We start from the raw sequence: 25,913 nt of genomic DNA on the forward strand, positions 1-25,913 counted from the left end.
AAAGGCGAACTGAGCGTCCGAAAAAATCCTAGGAGCGACTGACCGCATCCTATTTGCCAAAACTTTTGCGATAATGTGGTATAAACCTCCTAAAACAGAAATAGAGCGGAACAGCGAGATGTCTGATACGGCAATCTCCTTAGGAATAAGAGACACAATGGTGAAGTGGGAATGAATCAACAATCGGTCGTAATGATGAAACTCCGCGAAAACACTAAGGATGTCACTCTTAACACATTGCCAAAAAATGCAAAAGAAATCCATGGGATACCCATCAAATTCTGGAGCTTTCCACCCAGACAAATCCCGCACAACTGATAAGATTTCATCTTCAGAGAACGATACCTGAATCAACTTTGAGAGTGCCTAATTCATGGACAAGAATAATGCAGTACCCATTGCGCCGCCTGTCGCGCGGCTGCAGGAATACAGGTTAGTGAAATAGTTGGTGACAACATGAAGTACCTGATCGCTCGAGTAGGATACCCCATCGATAGACATAGAAAGAATCACATGACTTCTATGCTAATGAGAGGCGAAAGAATTAAAGAACCTTGTATTCTCATCACTTGCTTTAAGCCAAATCACCCTTAACTATTGCTTTAAGCGTATCTTATCTTTTAGATGCCAAGATTGTAACAGTAGAGACAACTCGACTGATCTAGCATTGAGGCTTTCAATATCGGATGCAGACATTGAGGTCATAACCAAGAGCGACTGATTGATGTTAGACAGCTCGCACTCCCACTCCCCCATATTTTGGAATTTGATTATGTTATTGGAGACAAGCCAAGATTTAATGTCGCAAGATAACCGAAGCAGTTTAACCATGCACTATGAAGCCGCCCGGTCCGCATAGAAAGGTCTATTCCAAGATTGTTGGACTAACGACTCGAAACCTACCTCATTAAGCCACCATTGCTCAAATCTGAAGGTTCTGTTGCCGGAGAAGCTTTGACTCCATCAGATAACAATCTGACTATGGCCCGAGACAGAAGGAGGAAAAAGACAACAAGAAATGTCATTAATAGAGTTCAGAAGATTTGGCGATATGAGCACCCAATCTAGCAGACGGAAGCACGATCGAGAACGTCGATTGGTCTAAGAGAACGCTTTACCTACATGTGGGACGGGGTACAGCTGGTTTATCTGAATAAAACTTTGAAGCCCCTCATTGAGGTTGAGAAGGAAACCGGAAGGCTTGAGTCGGTTGGCGACAGAAGGTAGTTGTAATCACCCATGATAATATGCTGGTCCCCGAAAGTAGCAATGACCCTATTCAGGTCCGACCAAAACTCCTCTCGTCAGGAGTTGCGGTTGGGATCGTAAACCTTTGTGACCACAGTTGGCGCCGACTTATGCGAGAGTGGAAAAGCGATGGATATGGAAAATGTTCCTACATCAACCTGGTGTAAGTCTAGAGAAAGCTTCCCAAGGATGAGTAGATCTCCCGCATAGTTAATCGCAGGCTTGAAGAAAAAATCTGCACCATGCGAGATTTCTGAGACGATAGAGCGTGAGATAAGTGTCATCTTTGTTTCGCAAAGGGTAATGAGATCAGGCTTTTCTTGACGGATCAAACTTGCCAGGAAAAGTTGTTTAGAGGGGCAATTTAGGCTCCGAATATTCCAACACAAGAACTTCATAACTGAAAATTTAGAAATTCCCTCAGAGTGCGAATCCTCACAGACCGCCTCGAAGAAACCCTCAACTCACCGGATGGAGAAAGCAGAGGCCGATGACGTCTCCTGATTGGGGGACCACCCTGCCCTGAAGGAGAGAACCCCCTGACCAAAATTGGAGGTTTGGATGACGTCAGGGCTATGCCACTCTGTCTCGACCAAGGTCGAAAAGACATCAGCGATAGCGACGAATGTTTCACGCATAACTGAATCGACGCTTTATAATTGTGGTTGAGGAAGCGATAAGTCTAGACGCTGAGTGGCTTCGACCACGGACAGACCCATATAGGATGAGATAGGACTGCTCAGTGCTGGTGTAGCCGCAATAGAATCAGAGACCGGTGAGTGGTAGCTCCCATGACTATCGAAGGGGCACTCCCCGCAGGAAAAAGAATTGTCCATAGTTTGATGATTTCAAACGGATTTCCACTGCTGATTGCACAAGATCGCGGTGGAAAATGTTGTTTTTTATTAAAAATTACCCTTTAGCGGAGGTTGCAACCACCGTTACAAGTCGTAACTTAAAAAAAAATTACATCAGAAGATATGGGCTCTGCTATATATATATATATATATATATATATATATATATATATATATATATATATATATATATATATATATATATACACACGGTGCTCCTGAGCACTTACTTCCTTTCTATAGCTGTTGAATCTCAAAAGATCCAAAGACTATGATAACACTTAAAATGCATTCTCTTATTTACTTAAGTAGTTATAAATACATCATAATTCATAAATGCCAGTTGCCTAATTAAAAACGTAAGTGCCAAAGCATTCATTTAATTTGTTGACTTTGGGTGATGGGTATGAATGCATGACATGCATTCATGATCTATTTTCAGTTTTCCAAACTCTCTCTCTCAAGAACCAGTCATTGAAAAAGTAAACTAAAATGAATTAGGTAATTAGTTTTTACTGTTTAGTCAGTTTAATGGACCACTAATTCTAAATTAGATTCTTTGGTAGTATAGGTCGGTAGGCGTTCTAACCAAAACTTCATATTCACAAGGCCCACCTGGTAAAAAATCATGAATGAAACGACTGTGGCTGGCCATTGGGATGACCCAAAAAAATGTTAATAAAAACAGTTTGATAAGCAATAATTTGATAAATTTTAATTTTTAAAAAATATTGCGTATCATTTTGAAGGCAACAGCAATATCAACAACAGCCACGACAGAGAGTTTTTGGAAAACGGTAATAGATGGGTATGGATGCATATGACAGCTTGTCATGCATCCATGCTCATTACTCATTATAGGGAAGTTACACTATAAGGATGCAGGTCAATAACGGTGATATATCTCATTGTTATCGTCGTATTTTTTGTCACTATAGGCCTATAAGGGTGAGAATTCTCGCCGATAAATCACTAAAAAATGGTTTTTGTTGAGTAATGATGACGATATTTCTAGCTCGCCCACTACAAGAAAATTGTTAATTAGCGACGGAAATTTGCGACGGAAATTTGCGACGGATTTTTTTCGTCGCTAATTAGCGACAGATTAGCTAGAGATACAATCTGTCGCTAATTCGCGATGGATTAGCGAGGAAACAACTTTTATCGATAATCTGACGCTACTTAGCGACGGATTAGCGACTGCAATTTTTTGTCGCTAATTCTTATTACAAGAACACCATTTTAGCGATGGATTTAGAGAGGGAACTCTGTCGTCGCTAGTTCGTCGCTAATTCGCGACGACGTAGCGACAGAATATATTCCGTCACTTTTTTGGTTTTTTGATTTACGACGGCTTAGCGACGGAATAATTTCGTCGCTAAGCCGTCGCTAAATGTCGCGTAAATCCCTAATCCCATCCCTCTTTCTCTTTTTCCTGTTTCGCTGTCTTGCTCCCGCCCGCCGCCCTCTCCCTCCCGCCGCCCGTCGGCTCTCGCCACCGCCCGGCCGCCGCCGCTCCCCGTCCACCGCTCGCCAGTCGCCAGTCGTCCACCGCTCGCCAGCTGCCGCTCCCCGTCAGCCTCCCGCCACCGCCCGGCGACGCGCAGGTAATCTTCATTCTTCTTCTTCTTCTTCTTCTTCTTCTTCTTCTTCTTCTTCTTCTTCTTCCTCCGATTCCTCTTGTGATTTGCCTTTGAGCTGAGGTCCAACACCAGCAGAACGATCTACTTCATCATGAGCAAAGTTGTTCAGAGAGAAGTGAGGCTTTTGCTGTATTGATATAGCCTTTGTTCCTCTGCCCCTTTTGCTTGGTCTATTCAGACCTGCTGCACCTTCATTTCCACCAGATGAGCCGAGCCCTTGTGGGCTTTTCTCTAATGCTAATTGCTAAACTAGATGGGATACGTACCTTCTCCACCAGCTCATCATCCAAGCCTAGATCTTTTGCTTTTGACAGAAGCTCGTCATTCAAGTCTTCAGGGTCTTCATGTTGGGAAAGGGCATGGCCAAGCAAGAGCAACTTGGCGTCCTCCATCTTCAGTTCTTGCACTTGATAAATCCATTGGAACTTACGGAACTTTTTTCTAGAGGTGACCAGGGTTTTAATTAAGCCCCCTCTTTCGATGACGAGATTGGCGAGATCGGATTCGGACCAAACATCATCAAGAACTACCAGAACGCGTTTCTGGTTTGGTGTGCTGTCTTGTACAGCCTTTCTTAGCTGCTCAATTGCATCTTTCTCGCCAACAAAATTAGGCATGTCTTTTGCATGCACCAACTTCCGCCATAGTTTCCGAACCACCTCTACCAAATTGGGCGACTTGGAAATAGTCAAAACAACAATATCAAACTCTGCTGCAAAAATGTAAGACGAAGAAGGTGATCACTGGTCAGCAGTATATTCCGATGGCAAAAAACAAATATTTTGCTTTATGGATCGTCTTTTATATGGATAGTAAGCAAAATTTTTTTAATCATGTGATTGGAAACTGTAATTATGTTTTCCAACAACTGCAAAAGTCAATATTCTAAAATACACTAAAATTTCTCATATGACTTGATGCTGCTTAATAATGATTGACTGCTCATGCATTTTCACAAAACATATATGCACTTATTATTAACATGTTAATCTCAAATTTATGTGTCTAATAAACCTACAAATAACTTAGCAATTTATTTTTTAAATATAAACCTACAAATATCTTAGCAAATTTTTTTTTTAAATAAATATTTTTGCAGTATGACTAATAAATGTCATTTATTGTTTCCATAATTACAAGTAATTAAAGCTCATATATAGTCATGGGCTGTTCACCATGGTCATTGAGAGAGGAAGACTTGGCTGCAAGCATCGATGGTTTTGCTTATTTTCTCCTGTATGGGTGATTGATTATTCTGCTAATTTTTGTTAATCTTTTAGTTTTTCATTCTTGTAAAAGTTCTGTTTAGTCTTTTTGCTTCCTTTGCATAAGTGTTTGTGTTTCCCTAATTAGCTTCAATATTCATTGCAGTACATTACTTGCACACTTTATTTCATCGCATTTCATCATTAGATATATCATCATCAGTTTAGTTGTTTTTTGCATTGCATAAGTGTTTGTGTTTCCCTAATTAGCTTCAATATTCATTTTAACACAGTGGTTTTTGCAGATTTCTCAACAGAACTCGCTTGTGCCCCGCCACCCTTGGTAAGTAAGTGAGAAAAACAATGCAAATCGGGTAAATAGCCGTGGTGAGTAAGTGATGCAAGTGCATCACATGTTATTTAATTTATTGAATGTAACACTTTATTGTTCACACACTCACTTAGTTGTTGATATCTAGGACTGCTTTGTTGGAGTTCGGAGATCATGCTGAGCATGATTTTAATGTATGAATATGGAAGTGTTCTTATTTTTGGAGTGCGGAGTCCATGCTATGCATGGTAGTAGTTAGTGGGATATTGAAGTGTGTTTGCTGCAGGTACATGTTTGACATTTGTTTTATATGAATTATTTCGATGTATTGCAATGTTTGATGTGATTGTATCCATGCTTACATGTAGTTACTTTCAATTTGATTATGTCTTCCATGTGAAATTATATACTGAAAGCATGCTTCAAATGAATGTATTGTGTCATGAATAGTTTGCACATGAAAATATTAAGTTATCAATGCATGCATCATAATTCTTGTGATTGTATGATATCATATATTGCATGATAAATTTGATATTTTCTTCATCATAGCATTCTGATGGTTCTCTTTTAACTGGTTAGGATACTATTCGTAACATCATACGACAGAATGACTGCAAACCGTGAATGGATGTACCGTAGGATAGTGGACAATGAGTTATCGCATGAATATATGGATGGTGTTGACAGTTTTATTGAATTTGCAATGGCAAGTGTCAGTACGGTAGATCCCACAGGTCGGATTAGGTGTCCCTGCAAGATTTGTAAGAATAATCGATTTGTAGAACCTCATGGCGTTAGACATCACCTATACAAGAAGGGTTTTGTGAGTGATTATCAGAACTAGACGTTTCATGGAGAAGAATTTAGAAACGATTTTGATGCACGGGTGAATGTGGTGCACGATAATCCATATACGAATTTGATATTTGATGCCACAGGAACAGAACTGGGTTCTGCTATGAGTTCTAGTGATGTAAGAACTGCCGTAGATGAAGAATCACCAAACGATGCAGCTAGTAGATTTTATGATTTACTTAGAGATGCTGATGAGCCACTTTGGAACGGTTGTGAGAGTCACACTATCTTGTCTGCAGTTCTTCAACTAATGAATTTGAAGTCCGAGTATAATTTGAGTCAATCATGTTTTGACCGTTTGTGCATGATTGTGAAGAGTATGTTGCCTAAAGATGAGAAATTGCCACAAAATTTCTATCGTGCGAAAGTTATGGTCAACGCTCTAGGTATGGGTTATAAAAAGATTGATGTTTGTCCAAATCACTGCATGTTGTATTTCAAGGAGCAGGAAAACGACATATCATGCCCGTCATGTGGGCATCCTCGGTTCAAGCCAAAGACAAGAGGCAATGGTAGCACGAGATCAAAGGAAGTTTCATACAAGTCGCTCCGTTACTTTCCTATCACTCCTAGATTGCAGCGATTGTATATGTCTTCAAGGACAGCTAAACACATGAGATGGCATGCAAATAAAGTTCGACATGATGAAAACAAGATCACGCATCCTGTTGACGATGAAGCTTGGAAGCACTTTGATCATACTCATCAGAACTTCGCAATGGAAGTGTGAAATGTTAGACTCGGTCTATGTACAGATGGATTTAATCCATTTGGGGGTAGATCAACTCCATACTCATGCTGGCCAGTATTTGTAACTCCATACAACCTTCCACCAAGCTTGTGTATGAAACGTCCAAATCTTTTCTTGTCTCTGTTGATCCCTGGTCCGACCTCACCTGGCCAAAATCTTGATGTATATCTAAGGCCATTGATTGATGAATTAAAAGTATTGTGGGATGACGGTGTTACCACGTATGATGCCCACAAAAAACAAAATTTCAACATGAAGGCCGTTGTTCTATGGACAATCAGTGACTTCCCTGCATATGGTATGTTATCTGGTTGGAGCACACGTGGGAGGTTGGCTTGTTCGTACTGCATGGAGGATTCCAAAGCTTTTAGATTGAGGCATGGAAGGAAGCCTTGCTGGTTTGATTGCCATCGTCGATTTCTACCCAGCGATCATCCGTTCCGACGTCAAAAGAATGCATTTAAAGCAGGCACAACTGAAACAGAAGGTCCATCCTCAAGATTGTCCGGCATAGAGATTCTAAGAAGATTGCGATACTTTCCAGATGTATTAACAGATGCCCGTAGTACTACACCCTTCTGTGGATTTGGGAAGGATCACAATTGGACGAAAAAATTTATTTTTTGGGAACTACCGTATTGGCCGACCCTATTGATACGACATAATTTGGATGTGATGCATGTAGAGAAAAATGTGTTTGAAAATGTGTTCAATACAGTAATGAATATTAAAGGAAAAACGAAGGATAATCCGAAGGCCCGTATGGATTTAAAATTAATATGTAAAAGACCAGAATTGAAACTCAAAGAGTATAATGGCAAAGTACTGAAACCAAAGACGAAGTACGTGCTCGGACCTGATCAAATAAAACGTGTATGTCAATGGTTGAGACAACTGAGATTTCCAGATGGATATGTCTCTAACATTGCTCGGGCTGTGAAGATTGACGATGGACAGTTATATGGGTTGAAGAGCCATGATTGTCATATCTTTATGCAACGATTGATACCCCTAGCATTCCATGATATGTTAGACAAACCTATATGGGGGGGTATTGTCTGAGTTGAGCGGATTTTTCAGAACATTGTGCGCATCGGAGGTCGTTGTATCAGATGTAAAGAATCTCGAGAATTCTGTCATCACCACTGTTTGTCTGTTAGAAAAGATATTTCTGCCAGCATTTTTCGATGTTGTGGAACATTTGATCATACATCTGCCATATGAACTAAGGGTTGGTGGCCCTGTGCAATATCGATGGATGTACTCATTTGAAAGGTATATGTTTTTTTATATTTGTCTCTTTAATGACAGATATTTAAAATTTGAAATGTATATTCTTGTCAGATGCATGTTCGACCTAAAAAAAAAGGTTTGTAATAAAGCAAGAGTAGAAGGTTCTATTTGTGAGGCGTACACTTTAGAAGAGATTTTAAATTTCAAATCTATGTACTTTGAACCTCATATTCCAACACGTTACACATGCCCGCCCCGTAACGATGATGGAGAACAAGTAATTATAGCTGACAAGCTGTCGATATTTCAACCACTTGGGCATGCATTTGGTAGTTGCCGATCAAGGCTATTGACAGATCGAGAGCAAGATGCAGCACACATCTATATTCTTTTTAATTGCTCAGTGATCGACCCATACATTGAGTAAGTATATGTATATGCAACTCAATTATAAATCCTTTTATGTTCTATATGTGGATACATGGCTCGGTAATATAAGTATTTGTGGTTTGCAGACGATTTGATCTGGAGTTGCAAAGCGAAGTTTCACATCTCACTCATGCAGAAGTACAAAAAGAACGTGAAACTAAGTTTGTGGAGTGGTTGAAACAGTTGGTAAAGAAGCTAACATAAATTTTGTACTTATAAACAACACTAAGTTACTTAATTGATCGTGATCACAATAATTGTTTATGTCTGTGCGTAGGTTCGCCATGGTGATGTTAAAGATCAAGGAATATGTGATTTAGAAAATGGTCCGACCAAAGTTGTGCAATGCTACAACGGGTATATCGTAAATGGTTATCGATTCCATACAAAAGACTACGGTATAAACAAATCAACGATAAATAGTGGCGTGTGTGTCAAGGGTAGCAGCTACGGTGAAAATGAACATGATTACTACGGTGTTATAGATGAAATAATGGAGTTGACTTACTTAGGCATGAATAACAGGGTTACGATATTCAAGTGTCATTGGTTTGATCCAACTGCAACAAGACTCGACAAAGCTTCAGGCATTGTGGAGGTGAATCATAAATCCAGGTTTGGAACATATGAACCATTCATATTAGCCTCGCAAGCTCAACAAGTTTATTATACTTCATATTCGAGTATAAAAAAGTCAGATAGAAATGAATGGTGGGCAGTTTGCAAGGTGAAATCCAAACTATACCCCGAGTATGATCAGTTACAGGAAGATGAGTTAGCTGAAGACAGTGATTACTATCAATCAGATGATGTCTATGACTTCGCTTATGGTCACGATGTTGCGCATGATATGCATGTCATATCTCCATTGGCCGATGAAACATTCATAGAGGAATGTGATCCAAATGATGTACCAAGTGGATGGGCAAACAATGAAGAAGAAGAAGAAGAAGAAGAAGAAGAAAGTCAAACTAGTGACGAGGAAGAATTCTCAAGCTAGTGAGCAAAATCTTATACTACAAACCTCTATTTAAATGCATTGTAATACTTGATGTGAGTTGTATTGCAATACTTGGTGTGAATGATTAAAATTTTTATTTGAATGTATATTAATACTTGATACGAATGATTCGAATGCATTGTAATACTTTATGTGAATGATTTCAATTATCTGAAAATATTATAATTTATGCAATTAACGAATGATTTGAATTAGTGCAATACTTGATGTCAATGATTTGAATTATTTGAATGCATCGCAATGCTTGATGTGAATGACTTGAATGCATTGTAATACTTGACGTGAATTATTTGAATCTATTGTATGACATATGTTATTTGTTAGAATATGGTTCGTGGAGGTTATAGTGGTCGCTCATCCAGTAATAGCCAGGCTCAGCCTTCATCTTCACGGGCTCCTGTGATAGGTATATCATATAACTAATTAGATGCTTGATTAGTTCAAATGCACATTTTGAGAATTTCTAATGTATTTTTTTACAGATGATGTTGCGTCTGTACACGACCCACCTACACCAGTTGATCACACAAGTCAACAGCCAACACAGGAAACAGGGTCTTCTCAGACTGGCACAAGAAGACTCATTCGAATAGTGTATATCGATAATCGACCGTAAGTATTTTGTTTTCAATTATTGCATATCTTTTAAATATTTTATATTGATATTTACTGTGTAACAATTCATGTGCAGCACGAGGTTTGAGCCACAAGAAGTAGTACGAGAGATTAGGAATTCACTTCTTCAACATCTACCAGGACCAGTTGCTCAATGGAAAGAGTACCCAAAGGAGGTGTTAGACAGATTGTGGTCCTCATTCAGGGTATACAGTTATTCCTCATAGTTAATGTGTTTCATATTTAATTTATTTAAGCAATGTCTACTAACTTTCTGAAAATATTTTTAGGCTTCGAATCGCTTCGCAACTACGGTGGAAGAAAATGATGCAAGGAAGGTGTGGCAGAAGGTGGCTGTCAATCGATTTGCAGACATGCTGCACACTATGAAGACTGCAGCAAAAAAAGCATCGGGCGTAGTAGATGATCCATTACTGTGGAAGGGCCATGGTCCTATTACTATCAGGAGAGATTACTGGGATGAAATGTGCGATAAGTGGGCGGAAGATGCATTTAAAAATCGCTCTGCGAAGGCTTCACAAAATTGATCGAAGATGCCCGAAGCCCATCTACACACAGGTGGATCTAAGACATTTGGGAGCTGATGATGCATGAAATGCACATCATGTAAACAAGTTTTTCATGCGTTTTGTATCAAGTTTAAGGTTTTAAACCCATGTTTAGATGTGTTTTGATAGTAAGGGGCTATGGTTCGAATTTCAGAAAAATCGGAGTTAAAATGAGAGAGTTATGGCTATTTCAGTGTTTGGGCACGGATTTCGAGGTGGATCGGATCCATATCCGACCCAATTAGGTCAATTGGACCTTGGATCAACTCTTAGAAAGCCCAAAACCCAATCCACACACCTATCCATACTCATTTCAAAAAGTTTTTCTAAAAACCCCCCAGAAAGTGGCGCCTAGCAATATTTTATTTTTTAACACTCTTTCTGAAAAATGTCAAAACTATAAATAGTTTTTTTTCAAGAACCCTAGGCGTCTTTGGCTGTGTTTGGACGCCCCCTACAGTGACTCTACAGCAGCAGCTCCTTCCTCTCCATCTTCCCCAAGTGTTGGCCATTGAAGATCGACCTATGCTTGATTTTCAAGCATATTTTCAAGCTTTCTTTGGTTTCTTTTCATTTCTTTCTTATTCCTTGCTGTCTTTTCACCATTTTTCTGTACTTTTGCAGGTGTAGCAGAGGTGGAGACCATTAACCTTGGGCGGGAGTGCGCAACACACCACCAAGGTGAGCCGGCCCTACCTCCATCCGGCTTTCTACACCCTCCGATCGCGAAATCGGCTCACATTCCATCACCGGTGGATCTCCAACGTGTAGCAGCTGCAATAGGTGCCGTTTTTGGTGAAGTACAGCATCCTTGAACTGTAGAAGACGTTTACCTCCAGCCAAGGTCCGCTCTTCTTCATCCCCCCGGTCGTCGGATCTTCCAAAAGGTAGGTCTTCTTCTTCCTTCTCTTCTAGATAAAACCGATTTGTGTGTGTGGTTTTTGTTTTGTTATTTTCTGTATGTTTCTTGTTTTTCTTTTTATTTCAACCTTAGAATAGCATTCGTGCATAGGCCAGCACGTTAGCTTAGGTTTATTTATTTGATCGATTTATTGGAATCGAGTTTTTATTGATTTTTCATCTTTTTTATAAAAATCGGCTAGATCTTCATCTAGCCGATTCTTCAAGTTTGTCATAAGTGTTCTTGATATTGTTTTACTGAAAATCCAAAAAAAAAAGTGTTCATTTTGATTTACTTTATTCGGTTTTTGAGTGGGTTGTATTTGGTTTTAATTAAAAAGAAAAAAAAAAATCCAAAATCGGCTAGACTTATTCTAGCCGATTCTTGATTTTTACAAAAATATTTTTCTGTTTTGATATTTTTGTTTTGTCCAGCATGTGTATTGTGTTGTTTTGCTGAAAATCCTATTCCAAAAAGTTTATTTTAATTCATTTTGATTGTGGGTGCTGCTTGTCTTGTTTTGATTGTATTTTTGAAAAAGAAAAAAAAAATTTCGGCTAGAGATATTCTAGCCGATCTTTGTATTTTTGTTAAATGTTTGTGTTGATGTTGGTGAATCGTGTAGTTGCTGTGTGTTTTAGGTGTTAACAGCAGTATATATTTGTGTTAGTCATTTCATTGTTTTAGGATTGATTTAATTAGTTGTTTTAATCAATTTTTCGTTTTTGTGTTTTGAGTCTATTGTTGAAAATTATAAAAATCAAGTTTTCTTTTTTTTTCATGTTTTTAATTCCAGCATAGTGCTGTTCTTGTTAGCCTTGGTGTAATTAGGAGTCCTTTGTATTATTCTCTAATTTAGTTTTATCAAATTAGTGGTTATTTAGTTTTATTGCTTTTTGTTAATTTATAATTTTAGTTTTTTTTTTTATTTTCGTGTGGTTCTCCATCTTCCCCAAGGTGGGGCGGCAGCCATTAGAGCTCCCCTGGAGCTCTTGGTCGATTTTTTTTTAGCAAGTCTTAATGGTCATTAGTTGAGTTAGGAAGGTGTCTAGGTTCAATGTATTAGGTTTTTTTTTTTTTTTAGCCGTTTTTAGGGTTGCATTTAGGTAAGTTTTGGAATTAGGTTAGCATTAACTCCTAGAAAATCGATTTTCCATTTAAGTTCTTTTGTTCCCTAGGTATAATTAAGTCTATTAGTTTAGAAAGTAGCATCCATTGAAGTTGGCGATTTTTGGAGAAGGGAGGTAATTAAAGTAATTGAAAATTGGAAAGCTTTTGGAAAAAGGATATTCTTCAAAAATCGTGTGAGGCATTTAAGGAAAATTTGAATTTTGAATGTGTATTAAAGAAGGAGTTACTCCTTAACTTTGGAAAGTGTTTTGCAATTAAACCAAAATTCCAATCTAGGTTACACGATTTCCATAGAGCATTAAAAGCATTTTAATTCCATCTTGAAAAGCAAAAATCGTGGATTTCTAGATTGGTCTTTTCAGATTTCCAAAAAGGTATTAAAGGCAATTAAGGAGTGTAACTCCCTCTTTAAATGGGGCGATTTTTGAGAATCCAAAGCATTTCAAAGTTTGAATATTGGTAATTATTACATTCCTTTTTCCAACCTCCTCCATTAAAATCGTGAACTTTGGATTAATTGTAGCTTAATTAGGAGGTTACTACTTTAGTCTAGACCTAACCTAGTCAAACCGAGCCTAGGTCGAATCAACCCCTAGTCTACACCCCCTTTGAGTCTAGTCAAAACCTAGCCTAGCCCAAGTCAAAGCCTAAACCGCACTTAGGTCAAGTCTAAGACCAAAGCCCAACCTTAGTCAAGTTTAGTGGAGTCAACCTTAACCTAAGTTAGGTCAACCTAGTCTACCTAACTTATCTAAGTCAACCCTAGTTGAGTCAAACTTAGTTCAAGCCTACGTAAACCGAGTTCACCCTAGTCTTGCTAAACCTACATCCAAAACCCAATCTTGGTCAAACCTAGTCAAAGACCTAACTCGGGTCAAAACTTAGTCTAAACCTAGTGAGTCAACCGAGCTTACCTTAGCCCATTCGAGCCTAGTCAAACCCTAAGCTGGGTCCAACTTAGTTGAGCCTAAGTCAATTCGAACCTAGTTGACTAAGGTAACTCAAAACCGAATTCAATTAGTGAGTTCACCTTAGCTCGAACCTATCTCTTTCAACCTAGTCAAACCGAGCCTACCTAATCCCATCCGAGTGCATCCAAACCCAAACTGAACCTACTCAAGTCGAAACCGATCCTAGATCGAGTCAACCAAGTGAATACTAACCTTAGCCTTCGTTCTTTAGTTAAGTAAGTCATTTTTATTATTTCCTTTGATTTCTATATTAATTAGTTTATTTATCTAATTTAGTTTTAGTATAGAAGTGTGTGTACGTATTTATTCAATATGTATGAAATGTGTTTTGTTGTGTTTTGAATGATAGTTAGATATTAGTTAACTTAGTGGTTAGATTGCATTTTATTATTTAGCATAGTTGCATTTCCATTGTGAGTTAACTTAGTTCTAGTCATAAATTGCTTGTAGGTTTTGTGCGTCGTGCATTTAGTATTTTCCTAATTATCATCTGTATATACACTGTTATACAGTGTCATTTAGATTGCATTAGGTGTAGATTGCATTTGATAGTGTTTCCATAGGTTCATAAAGTGAATAGTGCACTCAAATAAAAACCAGATTTTTGCCCTGTCGAAACAGAATTATTTTCTGATCAAAAACTCTGTGTTTTCCAAATTTATTTTTTCTATTCACTGTATTGACGTGTTATTTAACTGCAGACCAAATTTCAGCTCATTCGGAGTTGATTTGGTCTGATTTTTAAGCGTTTTATGAAAACCGCTTTTTCTGGATTTTAAATTACAGGACTGGCGATATCCTGATTTTTCCCAGATTTGAAACGCTTATATCTGGAGTTCCAGATACTGTTTTTTAATTCTGTAAAAACTGTCATTTTACTTAATCTGTCAGTTGCAGAACAGAACAAATTTCGGGAAAATCGGACCTCGTTTGCCCTATCAAACAGTGGTTTTACGATAACCTGTCAGATTGCTAGTTTACACTAGTTAGGGGCAGTTTCGTAATTTTCTTAGTTTCGGCATTTTAGACTTGTTTTCAGTAGTTTCTGTATTTTAGAAGTTGCATAATCATCATACAGCATTAGTAGAAGTAATTTGGTTAATTTTAGAATTAATTTAGTATGTTATTTAATTTTTGTTTGATAAATAGCATTTGTTTATTATTTTCGTAGAATTAGACATAGTTTTAATTGTTGTTTGCATCATTAAAATAGAAAACTAACTTTGTATTTTTCTGCATTTTTTAGGTTGAAAAGCATATTTAGTTTCCAGGGTTAGTATACAAGTGAAAAGATTCTCTAAGTGGCGAAAAGACAGAATTACCCTTGGCGTGGAGCAGAAGACTAAATGCTTGTTTATTGTTCTTTTAGTGCTTAATTGTAGTTGTATTCACTTTATAATTGTAGATTGTCATTTGATATTAATAAATTAAATTTTCTAGAATTATAGTGATTAATTCCTGTTCCCTGAGGATCGACCCGTACTTACCACTTTGTGGAAAGTCGGTTTTTATATTTTTGGTTGACGATTTTCCAAAGTTTTATTGAAAATAACTGTTTTAAAAAGAGCATTCCAAAATATCAACCAAATTTTGGCGCCGTTGCCGGGGAACGGCGAATTAATTACTTTATTTCTTAGAGTTTAATTTATTATTATTTTGTTTTAGTTAGTTAATTAGTTGTTTTCTTTTTAGTTAGTAGGATTAGTAAGTGAATATAGGATTAACATAGTTAGTAAATATAGGATTCACATATTGTTCTTTTTAGGATTCACTTAATTATCATTCTGCAAGGAGCGATTAGACAGGTGGGTTTTAGAAAAACATAGTTTGTGATTTCCTGTATTTATTTGTTTTAGCATTTTAGAATAGTTTACTTTGTTATTTAATTATTTAGTATAGAATTCTGACATAGCTATATAGCATATTTGTTTGTTTTTTTAGTTACTGTTATTTGCTTATTTACATTTTAGTACCTGTGCTAGTTTAATTTTTTTTTAGTTAGGTCGTTTGCTTACATCTGGTCTTAGTACCAGTGTATGCAGGGTCGACGAGGTCTAGGAACCCCATTACACCCATTTGTTGACAACCCAGAGAGAATTTTACATTCTCATCGAAGTTCGGCAACAATGGCTGACATGGATCCTCCACCTCTACCCCCAGTTCTTTCGCGCCCTCTGCGGGAATACTTCATTCCCACAGACTATGTTCAGGCATCCTGCATTCGGAGACCCGATGTAGGAGCGCCACATTATGAGATTAAGGCCAGCATTATTCAAATGCTTCCATCCTTTTATGGCCTTAGTCATGAGGATCCCTACCGACACTTAGATGAATTCCTCGAAATCTGTTCTACTGTTAAGATACAGAATTTCGATGATGATGCGTTGAGGTTGACTCTATTCCCTTTTTCATTGAAGGACAAAGCCAAGTATTGGCTAAAGTCCTTAGATTCTGTAGAAATAGAGTCCTGGGATCAGTTGCAACAGGAGTTTCTTCGGAAATACTTTCCCATTGGTCGCACGAACCAATATCGTAGAGCCATCACTAGCTTTTCAGAGCTAGATGGTGAGCGCTTTCATGAGACCTGGGAGAGAATGAAGGATCTCCTCAGGAAATGCCCCCATCATCAGGTGCCGAAATGGCAACTGGTGCAGAGTTTCTATGATGGATTGTCTGACAAGAATCGTCAGATGATCGACTCTTCATGCGGTGGGACATTCATGCTGAAGAGCGAGGACGAAGCATGGAGGCTATTTGATACATTGGCCGAGAATTCACTCCACCATGCTTCGAGCTCTCATTCTGATAGAGCCACACCCAGCATTCAGAAGAAAGCTGGCGTTCTTGAGATTGGTCCATCTACTGCACTACAGTGTAAAGTAGACATGATTGCTCAGAAGCTGGACCAGCTTCTCTCAGGACCATCCACTACACAGCAGGTGTGTACTCTTTGTGCCAGTCCGGCACACGAGATCACTGAGTGCCCTTCAGCAGCTCAGTACCCTGAATTTGTTCAAGAACAAGTTCAGGCAGCTCAGGGTTACGTCAGACCGCCAAATAACCCATTTTCATCGACATATAATCTGGGTTGGCGTAACCATCCCAATTTTTCATGGAAGAATCCACAGTCTTCTATACAGATGCCTTCTTCCTCTCAGCCAGTTCGGCAGCCATCTTTTACTCAGCCATTTCAAAGACCGAACTATGCTCAGTCTTCTTCTTCTTCAGTTCCTTCCCCGATTCAGCAGGAGTCTGCCCCGCAGACATCTTTTGAGGAGAGACTTCTCCAGGCATTCCAAGAGGTGAAAACCTCTAATCAGAACGCCTTCGAGAAGTGTAGCCAGATTTTGAGCTCACATACGCAGTCCATTGCGAAGTTAGAGTCGCAAATGGGACAGTTAGCTGAGGCTATTAGTAGGAGACCCGAGGGTACATTGCCGAGTCAGGCTGTCATGAACCCGAAGGGTAAGGACCAGATGACTGGAGGCCTATTTCATACTGAGACACAGCAGCAGGCTAAATCAGTTATGGCCTTGAGGAGTGGACGTGAGTATCACGTTGAGAGTAGAGAGAAGATAGAGGAGCCAGAGACCATTGTTTCACCTACGTCGGCTCAATCATCATCCCCATCCCCATCATCACCTTCATCATCTTTATCCTCAGAGAAGAAGAAGGATAGGAGTGAGCCTTCTCTCAAAGAGGAGGAGCCAGCAGAGTATATCCCCCCACCACCCTATCCCAAAGCATTAGAGTCTCCTGGTTATAGAGGGAAGCAAGGTGCGAAGATCCAGGACATGCTTGATATCTTCAAGCATGTACAGATCAACCTACCTTTGCTCGATGCGATTCAGCAGGTGCCGGCTTATGCCAAATTTCTGAAGGAGCTATGTACGCAAAAGAGGAAATCCAGAGAGCGAGTTCCTAACAGGGTCCATCTGACTGAGCAGGTGAGTTCAGTACTTCAGCATCAGACACCACCCAAGCTCAAGGACCCTGGAGCACCTATCATTGCTTGTACTATAGGGAACATCCGGATAGAACGCGCATTGCTCGATCTTGGAGCAAGCGTGAACATTCTGCCCGGATATTTCTTTGATTCTTTCGGGTTAGGGGAGATGAGATCGACTCCGATTACACTTCAACTGGCAGATCGTTCCGTCAAGGTACCGAGAGGTGTCTTGGAGGACGTGCTAGTTAAAGTGGATGACTTTTATTTTCCAGTCGATTTCATTATCCTTGATATGGAAGGAGTAGACAGCCAGCACCAGACTCCGATTATTTTAGGCAGACCATTCTTGGCGACTGCCAATGCGTGCATCAATTGTAGAACTGGAGCCATGGATCTCTCATTTGGCAATAGGAAGGTAAAACTGAATATTTTCAATGCCGCGATGGGACCAGCAGGAGACATGGACTGCTTTCATGTAGACATTGCACAGGAGTTAGTGGAGGAGCAGCCCGAGTTGTACATTACTGAGGATTCTTTAGATTTGTACCATATAGAGAAGAATAGCGGTTTAGATAGTGTAGATGTGTCTAGAGTGTCGTCGGAGAGACCACCTTGGGGAGCAGTCAGGGAACCCCTTCCACCACTTGCGGAGACCCCCGCCAAATCGTCGATCGAGTCGCCTCCGAAACTTGAGTTGAAACCCTTACCGGATTCACTCAAGTATGCATATCTCGGAGATGATGAGACTCTGCCTGTGATCATCTCGTCCTTGCTCACTGAAGAGCAGGAACAGAGATTGCTGACTATTCTTCGGGAGCACAAGACAGCGATTGGATGGGGAGTTGCTGATCTAAAGGGGATTGATCCTTCATTCTGCATGCATAGGATCCATTGTAATGAGGAAATCAAGCCATTTAGGGATATGCAGAGAAGGCTAAATCCCAACATGAAGGAAGTGGTGAAGAAAGAAGTGGTGAAGTGGTTGGATGCCGGAATCATTTATCCTATTTCTGATAGTCAGTGGGTCAGTCCGATTCAAGTTGTGCCGAAGAAGTCAGGACTCACTGTGGTTGAGAATGAGAAGGGTGAGAGAATTCCGATGAGGACCACTACAGGATGGCGAGTCTGCATCGATTATAGGAAGTTGAATGTGGCAACTAGGAAAGATCATTTCCCATTGCCATTTATTGATCAGATCTTAGAGCGACTCGCAGGACAGAGCTACTACTGCTTTCTAGACGGATATTCAGGATACAATCAGGTAGCTGTCCATCCTGACGACCAAGAGAAGACCACGTTTACATGTCCTTATGGCACCTTCGCATTTAGACGTATGCCTTTTGGGCTCTGTAATGCCCCGGCTACTTTTCAGAGGTGCATGCTTGCTATCTTCTCGGACATGATTGATGATGTGATGGAAGTTTTTATGGACGACTTTTCAGTGTATGGCTCTTCTTTTGAAGATTGCCTCCGTAAACTTGCTCGAGTACTGAGTAGGTGTGTGGAGACCAATCTCGTCCTGAGTTGGGAAAAGAGCCATTTTATGGTCCAGGAGGGGATTGTGTTAGGACACATTGTGTCCAAGCATGGTATTGAGGTTGACAGAGCAAAGGTGGAATCCATTTCTCGTTTGACTCCACCCACCTCTGTGAGGCAGATTCGATCATTTTTAGGGCATGCGGGATTTTACAGGCGGTTCATAAAAGATTTCAGCAAAATCTCTCGACCGCTTTGCACGTTATTGGAGAAAGACCAGCCCTTTGTTTTCGGTGAGGATTGTATGAAGGCCTTTGAGATTCTCAAAGAGGCCTTGATTACTGCACCTATTTTGAGACCTCCAGATTGGACTCTCCCATTTGAGATTATGTGCGATGCTTCTGATTATGCTATGGGGGCCATTCTAGGACAACGCATTGATAGGAAGCCCTATGTGATCTACTATGCGAGTAGAACTCTGTCTGATGCACAGATGAATTATACTACGACAGAGAAGGAACTACTTGCGATAGTTTTCGCATTGGATAAATTTAGGTCCTATTTACTCGGTTCGAAGGTGGTTGTCTATTCTGATCATTCTGCATTGAAATATTTGTTGAATAAGAAAGACACCAAACCGAGATTGATTCGTTGGGTCCTACTACTACAGGAGTTTGATCTCGAGATTCGAGATAAGAAAGGAAGTGAGAATGTAGTAGCAGACCATCTTTCCAGACTGATCGTGGAGACCACGCAGGATCAGAGACCGATCAATGATTCTTTCCCCGACGAGTAGATCATGTCAGTCAGTACATCGCAGTTACCCTGGTTTGCAGATATTGTGAACTATCTGGTTTCGAGGCAGATACCTGAGCATTGGAACAAGAATGAGCGTGAGAGGTTCCTATCTCAGGTGAGGCACTATTATTGGGATGAACCGGAGTTGTTCAAATACTGTGCAGATCAGATCATTAGGAGATGCGTTCCGGAGGAGGAATACCAATCCATTTTGAATTTTTCCCATTCGTTAGCCTGTGGAGGGCATTTTAGTAGTAGGAAGACGGCTGCAAAGGTTTTGCAGTCAGGATTTTATTGGCCCACACTCCACAGGGACGCTCATGAGTTCTGTAGGCGATGCCTGCGATGTCAGCAGATTGGAAACATGTCCAAGAGAGACATGATGCCCTTGCTACCGATTTTGATAGTCGAAATTTTTGATGTTTGGGGCATTGATTTCATGGGACCATTTCCGCCCTCATTCGGAAATTTATATATTCTGGTGGCAGTTGATTATGTGTCCAAGTGGGTCGAGGCTGTGGCCACCAAGACCAATGATCACAGAGTAGTGCTTAAGTTCATTAAGCACAACATTTTCAGTCGTTTTGGAGTGCCACGTGCGATGATTAGCGATGGTGGCAAGCATTTTAGGAATGTTCAGATAGCTTCTCTGCTGAGAAGATATTCTGTCAATCATAGATTCACCACTCCATATCATCCGCAGACTAGTGGACAGGTTGAAGTGTCCAATAGGGAGATTAAGCGAATTTTAGAAAAGACAGTTCGTCCGGACCGCAAGGATTGGTCCCAGCGCTTAGATGATGCACTTTGGGCATATAGAACTGCATTCAAGACTCCCATTGGCATGTCTCCGTATCGCCTTGTATTCGGGAAAGCATGCCATCTTCCTGTCGAGCTAGAGCATAGAGCGTACTGGGCTATAAAGAGATTGAATTTTGACCTCACCCAGGCTGGCAAAGAGAGAGCACTGCAGCTCTCAGAATTAGAGGAACTCAGGAATGATGCATATGAGAATGCCAAATTATACAAGGCTCGCACAAAAGCATTTCATGATAAGCATATTGTCAGAAAAGTGTTTGAGCCAGATCAGAAAGTGTGGCTATACAATTCTCGTTTACATTTATTCCCAGGGAAGTTAAGATCGAGATGGACAGGTCCATACATTGTAAAAGAAGTATTTCCCCATGGAGCAGTGACATTATTCGATCCTATGACCCAAGGTACATTCAAAGTAAATGGGCAAAGACTGAAGCCATTCATTTCAGATGCCTTACAGGATGGTGAGTGTGAGATAGTGCATCTCACGAAGGCATGAAGATTCGACCAGAGGGATGTATGATATGTACATTATTTATTTTTCATTTCAGAGTTTTTTTTTTTTTTTTTTTTATTTAGTATTTCATTTCACATGTGCTAATTTGTGTTTTGATGTATGCAGGATGAACTTAACAATTAGTGTATCAATTACCAGGTACAGAGAACAGTTTTCAAAGAATTCAAGAATCAGAGGAAAATCAACTTCAAAAGCTCAGAGCAAATCAGGTTGTATCTATCCTTTCTCCCATATTTTTGTTAGTGTCTTTTAGTGTGCATTTGCATTACATTTTTATTCATTTTGTATGCCACTAGAGACAGTGTCATTCAAGCATGGGGGGGTGGTTTAGATGCATGCACACAAAAATACACACAAAAAAAAAAAAAAAAATTTGTATGACTGGTAATCAAAGTAGGCATTTAAGAACAAAGTGTAGCATATATGATTGTTTTTGGCATAATCTAACAGTTTAAAAATTTTTAAGCCCCATAAATTTTTTTTCTGAACTGAATCAAATATAGTAGTTGTTTATGAGATAATTCAAAGAAAAGATAGTATTTGATTGTTAGAAAATGTTGAATCACTTTTGTATAAGTATGCACAGTATGTTTTGAGGAAGAAATAAGCAATGGAAAGATGTGTTTGAAAAATGAGTTTAAAAGAATAAAGCGACGTTTAGTTGTTGATGTATTCGTGAATCCTAGTAGTGGAACTCAGACACGAGATGAAGTGTTTGAGTGTCTTAACGAAAAGGATAACGAAGGAGATCATCTTCTTGTCTAAGTCTATATTTGTGGCCTTTGCAGTTCGAGTAAGTAGAATCTGAAGGGTGTTTTACACCTGGTGCCCCAAAGCCAACTGACTTGGGAGCCACCGGTTCGAAAGCTTGTTACATGGACTGCATAGAAAGCCTAAGAGATAGAGACATTGCACATGACAAGAGGAAGACTATACGTAAACTATTAGAATAGAAGGTCTAGTGACTCGAGCAATTAAGTCCGAGGGATACTCTGTATCTAGTGCCCTAAGGTCGGCCGACTTGGGAGTCACTGACCCAAAGCTCGCTACACGGGTCACGAAAACTGACTATTCGAAATAGTGCTCATATGAGAAGAATACGCAAGAGATCAAAAGTTGAAAATGAAAGAAAAAGAATGTGCTGAATGAGAAAATTTTCATTGCTTAAGTATATGTGCATTACTGTGCAGAAAATATACAAGTGAGAATAAATGAGTAAAACATGAGAATACTTGATTTTCGGAGAAAAATCATGAACTAGCTACAATATTAGAAAAGTGAAGGAAAAGAATTTTTACTGTGGAGGCATGAGATTTTTAAACTTGTTTTGAGAATGTCAATTACATGAAATATTTGTTACAACTGCATTCTTAAGAGCCTAATATTTTTGAAAGATCATCCTTGCATTTTATTGATGTTTGTGGGTAGCATCGCTGCAAACCCTCACGAGACCTTACTCGTCCACTAGTGTAAGCTAGGGGTTTAAAGGGCTTGTTGCATACGCTAAATGCAACCGTGATTCCTACGAAAGTGAGGTAGTATTATGCATTCATGCTTAGCATTTCTTGTCTTCAGTGCATATCATGATTAGGGTTTGTTAAGGGACTAACAAACATTCAAGCATGGGGGTATTTGATGATGCATGAAATGCACATCATGTAAACAAGTTTTTCATGCGTTTTGTATCAAGTTTAAGGTTTTAAACCCATGTTTAGATGTGTTTTGATAGTAAGGGGCTATGGTTCGAATTTCAGAAAAATCGGAGTTAAAATGAGAGAGTTATGGCTATTTCAGTGTTTGGGCACGGATTTCGAGGTGGATCGGATCCATATCCGACCCAATTAGGTCAATTGGACCTTGGATCAACTCTTAGAAAGCCCAAAACCCAATCCACACACCTATCCATACTCATTTCAAAAAGTTTTTCTAAAAACCCCCCAGAAAGTGGCGCCTAGCAATATTTTATTTTTTAACACTCTTTCTGAAAAATGTCAAAACTATAAATAGTTTTTTTTCAAGAACCCTAGGCGTCTTTGGCTGTGTTTGGACGCCCCCTACAGTGACTCTACAGCAGCAGCTCCTTCCTCTCCATCTTCCCCAAGTGTTGGCCATTGAAGATCGACCTATGCTTGATTTTCAAGCATATTTTCAAGCTTTCTTTGGTTTCTTTTCATTTCTTTCTTATTCCTTGCTGTCTTTTCACCATTTTTCTGTACTTTTGCAGGTGTAGCAGAGGTGGAGACCATTAACCTTGGGCGGGAGTGCGCAACACACCACCAAGGTGAGCCGGCCCTACCTCCATCCGGCTTTCTACACCCTCCGATCGCGAAATCGGCTCACATTCCATCACCGGTGGATCTCCAACGTGTAGCAGCTGCAATAGGTGCCGTTTTTGGTGAAGTACAGCATCCTTGAACTGTAGAAGACGTTTACCTCCAGCCAAGGTCCGCTCTTCTTCATCCCCCCGGTCGTCGGATCTTCCAAAAGGTAGGTCTTCTTCTTCCTTCTCTTCTAGATAAAACCGATTTGTGTGTGTGGTTTTTGTTTTGTTATTTTCTGTATGTTTCTTGTTTTTCTTTTTATTTCAACCTTAGAATAGCATTCGTGCATAGGCCAGCACGTTAGCTTAGGTTTATTTATTTGATCGATTTATTGGAATCGAGTTTTTATTGATTTTTCATCTTTTTTATAAAAATCGGCTAGATCTTCATCTAGCCGATTCTTCAAGTTTGTCATAAGTGTTCTTGATATTGTTTTACTGAAAATCCAAAAAAAAAAGTGTTCATTTTGATTTACTTTATTCGGTTTTTGAGTGGGTTGTATTTGGTTTTAATTAAAAAGAAAAAAAAAATCCAAAATCGGCTAGACTTATTCTAGCCGATTCTTGATTTTTACAAAAATATTTTTCTGTTTTGATATTTTTGTTTTGTCCAGCATGTGTATTGTGTTGTTTTGCTGAAAATCCTATTCCAAAAAGTTTATTTTAATTCATTTTGATTGTGGGTGCTGCTTGTCTTGTTTTGATTGTATTTTTGAAAAAGAAAAAAAAAAAATCGGCTAGAGATATTCTAGCCGATCTTTGTATTTTTGTTAAATGTTTGTGTTGATGTTGGTGAATCGTGTAGTTGCTGTGTGTTTTAGGTGTTAACAGCAGTATATATTTGTGTTAGTCATTTCATTGTTTTAGGATTGATTTAATTAGTTGTTTTAATCAATTTTTCGTTTTTGTGTTTTGAGTCTATTGTTGAAAATTATAAAAATCAAGTTTTCTTTTTTTTTTCATGTTTTTAATTCCAGCATAGTGCTGTTCTTGTTAGCCTTGGTGTAATTAGGAGTCCTTTGTATTATTCTCTAATTTAGTTTTATCAAATTAGTGGTTATTTAGTTTTATTGCTTTTTGTTAATTTATAATTTTAGTTTTTTTTTTATTTTCGTGTGGTTCTCCATCTTCCCCAAGGTGGGGCGGCAGCCATTAGAGCTCCCCTGGAGCTCTTGGTCGATTTTTTTTTAGCAAGTCTTAATGGTCATTAGTTGAGTTAAGAAGGTGTCTAGGTTCAATGTATTAGGTTTTTTTTTTTTTTTAGCCGTTTTTAGGGTTGCATTTAGGTAAGTTTTGGAATTAGGTTAGCATTAACTCCTAGGAAATCGATTTTCCATTTAAGTTCTTTTGTTCCCTAGGTATAATTAAGTCTATTAGTTTAGAAAGTAGCATCCATTGAAGTTGGCGATTTTTGGAGAAGGGAGGTAATTAAAGTAATTGAAAATTGGAAAGCTTTTGGAAAAAGGATATTCTTCAAAAATCGTGTGAGGCATTTAAGGAAAATTTGAATTTTGAATGTGTATTAAAGAAGGAGTTACTCCTTAACTTTGGAAAGTGTTTTGCAATTAAACCAAAATTCCAATCTAGGTTACACGATTTCCATAGAGCATTAAAAGCATTTTAATTCCATCTTGAAAAGCAAAAATCGTGGATTTCTAGATTGGTCTTTTCAGATTTCCAAAAAGGTATTAAAGGCAATTAAGGAGTGTAACTCCCTCTTTAAATGGGGCGATTTTTGAGAATCCAAAGCATTTCAAAGTTTGAATATTGGTAATTATTACATTCCTTTTTCCAACCTCCTCCATTAAAATCGTGAACTTTGGATTAATTGTAGCTTAATTAGGAGGTTACTACTTTAGTCTAGACCTAACCTAGTCAAACCGAGCCTAGGTCGAATCAACCCCTAGTCTACACCCCCTTTGAGTCTAGTCAAAACCTAGCCTAGCCCAAGTCAAAGCCTAAACCGCACTTAGGTCAAGTCTAAGACCAAAGCCCAACCTTAGTCAAGTTTAGTGGAGTCAACCTTAACCTAAGTTAGGTCAACCTAGTCTACCTAACTTATCTAAGTCAACCCTAGTTGAGTCAAACTTAGTTCAAGCCTACGTAAACCGAGTTCACCCTAGTCTTGCTAAACCTACATCCAAAACCCAATCTTGGTCAAACCTAGTCAAAGACCTAACTCGGGTCAAAACTTAGTCTAAACCTAGTGAGTCAACCGAGCTTACCTTAGCCCATTCGAGCCTAGTCAAACCCTAAGCTGGGTCCAACTTAGTT

At 39.1% G+C, this 25,913-nt stretch overlaps 1 non-coding gene across 1 annotated transcript; it reads right to left on the reverse strand.

The window, feature by feature from the left end:
- Positions 1–16,292: 16,292 nt before the first annotated feature.
- On the reverse strand, positions 16,293–16,395 carry LOC149829612 (small nucleolar RNA R71). Its single transcript, XR_016433967.1, has one exon. It is a non-coding gene; the product is annotated as a small nucleolar RNA R71 (small nucleolar RNA).
- Positions 16,396–25,913: the final 9,518 nt, after the last annotated feature.

Source organism: Nuphar pumila, chromosome 8 (genome assembly GCF_984573655.1).
Source record: "Nuphar pumila chromosome 8, dmNupPumi1.hap1.1, whole genome shotgun sequence".
NCBI classification, from domain to species: Eukaryota; Viridiplantae; Streptophyta; class Magnoliopsida; order Nymphaeales; family Nymphaeaceae; genus Nuphar; species Nuphar pumila.